A 7,852-nucleotide genomic window follows, 5' to 3' on the forward strand; every position below is an offset into this window, starting at 1 on the left:
GCGTTCGCGAAATGTGGCAGACAAGCCGGCTACTGTGGCTCCCCAAGATCATTGACGGGCCCGTATTTCTCCTGGCCCCAAGCGAAGAAATGGGGACGTTACAGTGTAAAATTCCACGTTGCACCACTGTGCGGAATCTGAAGCGTCAAATTTTTGCCTCGTTGAGAGGAATCTGGCAATGAGGTGCGACATCGTTTTACTTCACAAGCAGAGCATAGGAGCCGCCATATTATACGGCGTCAAACAGTGTATTTGATGGGCCTTTTTCTCATAGAGTACATGGCGTTAGCGTAAGGTGTTTGAAAGAATCAGTAAATTTGGCACCTCTCGAGAACCCGTCGCTTTAACGGCGATTTATTACGACAAAATAACAGGAAACTACAGTCGGTAGGTAAAGGCTTCCTGCAGCTGATGTTTCTAATATTACAACTTGTGTGCTACGAAAGTTTGCACTTCAGTGCTAACATGCAGTGATGATGTCTCAAAAGCGTGTCTTTTGGGTACGACCTAGGTATTAAATATCAAAAAATGACATCGGCAGATACAGTCTTTAGCAAGCGTATGTCATCTAAGGAGGCGCAATTGTTGTCTGGAAGATGTAGTGCCATTGATAGCATTGTAGGTTCATAAACTCTATGAGGAAAGTAACAGGTGCGTCCACCCCTCCCAAATCTTTTCTTTTTTTCACCAATAGCTTTCTAAAAAACTGTGGTGCTTTAACATTCATCTAACAGAAGGACTATAACAAAAGTCTATGTTATCTATAATGAATCATATATTTGTTGTAATTCTTCTTGCAAAGATCAACTAGTGGCATATTCTCCCTGTGACTAGAAATTTCAGCGTGATTGCCAGTCTATGTCTGAAAGTAAACACAAGTTACACTCTGAAAGTTTCTGTTATTATGAAACATTCTATAAAATATTTATACCTGACTCCAAGTTTGCGAACTGCCTCATGTTTCTATATTGCCGGTAAATACCTGTTTCAATGACGGTGAGCAGCTGCGAAAAACCAATTTACTGGCAAGGTGCACATGAGCCAGATAAACCCAGAGATAGATGAAGCTTCGAAAACATCTCTTTCATTCGAATGGAATTACAAAAAAAATCTCTATCTTCGAATCTCTTTCATGGAGTACGTTACTTCACAGTGTTGGTAGTGTAGTGGGACCTTCTGCCATCGAATGTATCAGGATGACCAAATGTAGCAGGAAGAGGTAGAAGGCACTGTAATAAGACTCATCCGAGCTTTCCAAGTGATTTATTGTTTCCAACTACAGTGACGTGTTCCCCTCAGTCTACATCACTGGGTCCCACAATGCTGAGGACACCACTTTGCTGGCTGCAAAATGGCTTGGCGCGGAATGGCTGCCTCAGCGAGCCGTGCACCCACTGTGTGTGTCGGTCTTGTATGCCAGCGGAGTTGCGTCGTCGTCAGGATGCCGGCAGTCGACTCAGTAGTCTGCATCCCTGCTGATTCATCGCTGCTCGGTGTGAGCCACAGGTGGCCAGCTGTGTGCTTCTCGCAAGCGTGGCTAAGATTGCGGCGACAACAAGCGCCCGCGATCTTGCGTCCGAATCTGTGGCCTTCGCCTTGGGATGCCTCCAGCATGTGTTGGAAGCCAGCACGACTGCCCGCGGTAGTAAGCTGTGGAGTGGCCTGCTGCTGGCTGGCTACGGACCCCACGTCGGCCTCAGAGGATCGAACCAGCGACCCGCTGTGGATTGGAAAGCTGGCGCCCCATCTGCTGCTGCATGTAGCTGGTGACATGCCCCACTATCCCAGAGAGCTGCCACACTTCCACACTTGTGTGAATCTCGTTAAAAACGTGCACCTATTTTTACGTGGCTGTGTGCCTCTGTTTTGCCATATGCACCACTTCACATCACATGCTCATAACACACTATGTTGGCCAGTGGGCCCCTTCTGCCTGTGATCTGCGACATGCAAAACTGCTACATATACTCTTTTAGTAATTTGATGGCCCTGTGGCCTCTATTCTACTTCACTACAATCCGGCCTGCACCTGGCTGTAACTTGTGCTCATAATATTGCACAAAACTAACTTTCCCTATCCTAAACGGTGGTGAAACTACATTATTCCCCTCTTTGGAAAGACCCGATCCCTGGGTCTACCCTTAAGTAGCTCTTAACTTGTTTGGGTCAGCACAAACGGCATATTTCCTGACTATTAGAAAACATAAAGGTGGTCTAGTGCCCCTTAAAACAATGACGTGAAAGAAAACGTAAAAATTCCTTACTGGACGACCACTGCTCGATCAACTGCTTACCTACTCGTCTCACGCCCTCAGTATCCAATTCACTGGGACTTGGACTACCGTTGGTTCCCTCTTGGAATTAGCTCTCCGATTGATCAGAAAGAAAACATCACATGAGTTAAGGCTGGGATGACCCTTGGCACCGAGGTCCTCAAAATGATCGTTATTTGCCATTGCATTTCCCTATACTGAGCGACTTGTTGCACAAGCTGTTCAGCTGATATGCGCCCCTCTTGCTCTACAATGAAATGGTTTACACATCTCAACAGACCTGGCTTCAGAGTTTGATTTAACAAGGTCAGGCTCTGCCTTGGCAAAAATTCTAAAGTGGCTTCTGGCCTGTACAGCTGTGGCTGTCGAACATTCAATTGCGTGACTCCTGAAATTGAAACTGGCAGGTTGAAGGATGGTCCTATTATGTTACACTTAGTTCAATAGATTAAAATTCCACTCCCCTTGAGCTCTATACATTTCGCTTCTGCAAATACTCCCTGCTAAAAACAACTTTCTGCTACTACCGAATTCTCATAGGTGGAGAAGATCCAATGCATCTCGACCAGTTGCAAGCTCAATTTTGTTTACACGATGTCAACTGGACAGTCTGTTCCTTTCCCCATAGCTAAAAATAATTGCACTGTGCACATGTCCCATATTTGTAGCTACACAGATTTTCATCCAAAATTTGATATTTCTGATCCAAACTCAACACCGATTGTGTGACTACTTTCATCCTTAAATTTACATTATATGAACTGGTGCAGTAAACATGACTTTGCTGACACAGCAGTGTCGATAACTAAAAATTTAAACAGGAAATCATACGACTCTGACATCGTTCAACACCTATTTATTACGACTTTGCCACAAAATTTTTGCAACTTGTGACACCAAATTTAATGGGATCTTCTGCCACTGAATGTATCAGGATGACCAAATGTGGCAGGAAGGGGTAGAAGGCACCGTAATAAGACTTGTCGAAGCTTTCCAAGTGATTTATTGTTTTCAACTACAGTGCCGTGTTCCCCTCAATCTGCATCACCGGGTTCCGCAATGCTATGGACACCACTTCACTGACTGCGAAACGGTTTGGCATGGAATGGCTGCCTCAGCGACCCATTCACGCACTGTGTGCCGGCCTCGGACGCCAGCAGAGTTGTGGCATCATCAGGGTGCTGGCAGTCGACTCAGCAGTCTGCGTCCCTGCCGATTAAGCGCCGCTTGGCGTGGGCTGCAAGTGGCCAGCACTGTGCTTCTCGCCGGCGTGGTTGAGATCAGGGCGACAACAAGCGACCTTGATCTGGTGTCCAAATCTGCCGCACTCGCCTCGGGATGCCTCTGGCACCCCGTTTGCTGCTGCATGTAGATGGTGGTGTGACATGCCCAACATCCAGGACAGCTGTCACACTTGAACGAATCTCGTTGGAAACCCGCACCTATTTACATGTGGCTGTGCACATGTCATATGTGCTGCTTCGCATCACCTACTCATAACATCCTAGGTTGGCCAGTGGGCCCCTTCCACCTGTGATTTGTGACATGCAAAACCACTACGTATACTCTTTCACGAAATTTGATGGCCCTATGGCCTCTATTCTACTTCACAACTGTTGGTCTATGTAACTCATTGCAATCCGGCCCGCACATTGTGCTCAGAATATTGCACAAAACTAACTGTCCCTATCGTAAACGGTGGTGCCGCTACAGTAGACAAACAACGTCGAGAATATGGATGTTATGTAGAAGCAAACCGACATTAGACATTGTGTTTTACTTAATTTAATTTAAAACTGAAAATCAATTGAGTTGAAGAATAACTTCCAATAGTGTGTATCTCAGATCGTTGTAGAACATTATGAAGTGTTCCTCTACCAACAATTCGCTGTTCGAACTGTTGCTGAGTCCAAAATCTTCTTCGCGATTTTCTCCGCCCTTCTTCGACAATCGCCATCAAATACAGCTATTTTAGGCGTGTCCTGTTGCGTGAACAAGCTGTGTGGTTTGCGAGCCCAATACAGCCGACAAAGGCCGCTGGAGAGTGCTGAGGGTGCAAATCATGTTAACCAGCCCGTTCCGTGTGCCGACAACGCACTGTCTCGTGAGGTCGGATGTCTAGCCCTCGTCAACATCAATGTTAGCTGCCTCGTCCCACGTGAGGACGAATTTGTATATGGTGGCAGCCAATCAAGGAATATTTTAGAGAAATGGTTTAAAAATTTATTTCAAAGGCCCAAAGAAATCTTTACACGTTTCCTCCCAGGGTAACTTACGCAGTGCCTACATGACACAAGCTGCCTGTCTTGCAAAACCGAGGCAGTTCTGTCCAGTTAAAGCTGCTGACAATAGACGCCCTGATACCTCTGCTGAAACTGCTAGCGAATTCACGCAAATGGTTTTAGCCAATAGCGTGCATGGGATACAGGACGTGTGTGGACGTTGGAGTGTTCTGCGGCGCAGAACACAGTTGCCTCTTGTGGTGTCACCGCCAGACACCACACTTGCTAGGTGGTAGCTTAAATCGGCCGCGGTCCATTTAGTACATGTCGGACCCGCGTGTCGCCACTGTGTGATCGCAGACCTAGCGCCACCACAAGGCAGGTCTCGATATACGATAGAGCAGTCGCCCCAGTTGTACGGACGACATTGCTAGCGACAATACGGACGAAGCCTTCCTCTCATTTGCCGAGAGACAGTTAGAATAGCCTTCTGCTAAGTCCATGGCAACGACCTAGCAAGGCGCCAATTGTAACAGTGGATGTATCTTACGAGTCTCATTTGTACAGTCCAGAGAGATGTATCACAAGGAGTAAATAAAGTTAAGTGTATTCCAAAGCTACGTATTTTCTTGGTAGCAGTCATAACGTATCTTGTTCCAGACTTGACGCCAGTCGGCGTGTGTGTACGCGTGCCTTTCTTTCGGCTACTTCAGTGTAGCGTAACAGTCTTGTTACGTCACAACACCTCTCTCTCTCTCTCTCTCTCTCTCTCTCTCTCTCGCTTGTAATCCAGAGCTCGAGCAGAACAGGCGTCTTTTCGGAAGCCAGAGCCGCTCGCTCTCCTTTTCACGACCACCAACTTAAGTTAACATAAACTACTTCCCCATCCGTTGCCCATTTCAATTAATTGTTCGACCTCCTAGACTAACCTAAACCTGGTAACTTCCGACTAGGCGCTCCCCTTGTACACCGTACATTGAAATATATTCTCTTTATTGTACCTAGTTTCCTGTTTTGTCATTTAACGGCAGCCCTGGATGCCCACTCTCCTGCACACTATCGTCACGAGGCATATGTAACAACTTTCTCCCCCCTTCCCTGCCCATATACATCAGCATTGGTTACCAGAAGTGGGATCATGTGCAATAACAGTGGTGTCAGGACTGGCATACTTTAATAGCTTTAATGTTGGGTGTGTACACACAAGAGTTTGGTTTTATACCGACGTACTATTTCCTCAAGTTATAAGAAATATGTGCTACTAATAAAATGTGGGCGTATGAAAGCAAGTACAAAAGTCATGTGTAGATATGACAGTGGCATCGCGTCCCCATCGAGGTGAAGTCGTACGGTGCACATCACTACCCAGGGAGCAGCGAGAGAAGCTACTAGCATGCCGATTACACTAGCTAATTTGCGCCCTGTGGCGATCATTTGGAACTTACATATAATATTCGTTGTCCGACAGATTTGTTGCTTTCGTGCCATTTATCACGACAACCTACACACAACCTAATCGTTGACGTAACTACGTGACAGGCGACAGTATTTCGTTAGACCTGTTAATATGTTTTTAAATTGTTAATAGTAATTTTAATAAGTTGTCTCCCTGTGTATGCATGTAGATGCATAACGCTGAGTATAAGGCGGGACTCATCGCCAATGTGGCACGTCATTAGGGGAAATGGTGAGTGGGATCCCAGTACAATCTGACTTGCGTCTCCTTACCGACTACTGGCGTTCGGTGCAGCGCGATCTTTGCTTGCCCGAATGGATCGTCTGTGCTAGAGCCTTTTAGAACGCATATGCAATGAAATAGTGCAGTCAAGCACATAAGGGCGGGCATGTTTAAGCTTCTGACTGCTACTATCGCCCTTATAAACTTTGCACTCCTTTATAAATGTATTTCTTGAATTTAAACAGTTTTATATTACGTTTCCACGTGTTGTACAATGTTTTTCTGTTTATAAACACTCCATTTGCGTATTTTTATCACCTTTATTGTGGATCACTTGAGGAACGGTAGGCAGACCTTCCCTTGGACGATATCTAATATTTGCTGGCTAGTTAATAGTTAGTGACTGGTCCACGTTAGTACTCGTAGCAGCTTAGTGTATCGGCTCCTCGGGTCATGTGGTAACACTTCGTCGTATTTCATAACAACGTCGATTTTATGTTAGGTTTTACGGTGAATACGTTTTATCACTCATTGACCGTTATGTTTGTCGTTTCAGAGCCTCTGGTCTGAAGCTGCCCTTACAGACGAAAACCAGCAGAATTAAAACTGAATAATTAATTACGGTCTCGACTGTTATTTTTCTGCATTCTCTACTTCTCCCCTAAACTGCTGATGAAACATTGCTGAGAAGCTTTTTAAAACCATACACGCCGTCTTCAGGCCACGAGTAGTCTACCGGGACCATCCGACCGCCGTGTCATCCTCAGGGGAGGATGCGGATAGGAGGGGCCTGTGGTCGGCACAGCGCTCTCCCGGTCGTTATGATGGTTTTCTTTGACCGGAGACGCTACTATTCGGTCGAGTAGCTCCTCATTTGGCATCACGAGGCTGAGTGAACTCCGAAAAACGGCAACAGCGCATGGCGGCCTGGATGGTCACCCATCCAAGTGCCGACCGCGCCCGACAGCGCTTAACTTCGGTGATCTCACGGGAACCGGTGTAGCCACTGCGGCATGGCCGTTGCCTTTTAAAACGATAGGTGATGCAAATATGTTCAATGAATCACAAATAATATTTCCGTATGTTCAACAAGCATCTAAGAGCAATTTGGAGGTGGAAATATTTAATTTGAAAGTGTATTGATGCTTAGACCAAGACTTCAATAATGGAATTAATTACTTTCTTCCAGTAGCTGACAGTATTTCAACTAACTTGTATTTTCTGCAGTGATGTGGTAAGCCTGGTCAAATTAATTTTACGACATCGATCATTTTATGCCTAACTTGTAATGCCATCTGTCTATTAATTTTGTTGTTATTTGTAACTAATTAGGCATGGCAATAGCACTGCAATACCTACTTTACAGTTTACCTTTATGATTTAGTCAACAGTTTGACAGATAAGTGCGCACGTGGAAAATAGCATTGTTAAACTTCATGTAAATATTGCAGGTTTTCTGCGTTGTTGACGTATTTTTGAAGATATTTTAGACTTGGAAAAAACATTGTGACACTTGACAAACATCGTGGGTGTGGAAAATAATTTGAGAAAATTACTATAATAATTGACTGACTTTGTTACAAGGCGTGTTTTTGACATTGTAATAATAATGCTTACTCTAGTCGACGAGCGCACTTAAGCAGTAATGTCCATGTGAGTTATGCAATGTAGCATGCATG

General features: G+C 45.2%; 1 pseudogene; it reads right to left on the minus strand.

Annotated features, from left to right (window-relative positions):
• Positions 1-7,080: 7,080 nt before the first annotated feature.
• Positions 7,081-7,198, minus strand: LOC124778650 (annotated as a pseudogene).
• Between the last annotated feature and the right edge of the window lie 654 nt (positions 7,199-7,852).

This window comes from Schistocerca piceifrons, chromosome 2, assembly GCF_021461385.2.
Source record: "Schistocerca piceifrons isolate TAMUIC-IGC-003096 chromosome 2, iqSchPice1.1, whole genome shotgun sequence".
Classification (NCBI taxonomy): domain Eukaryota; kingdom Metazoa; phylum Arthropoda; class Insecta; order Orthoptera; family Acrididae; genus Schistocerca; species Schistocerca piceifrons.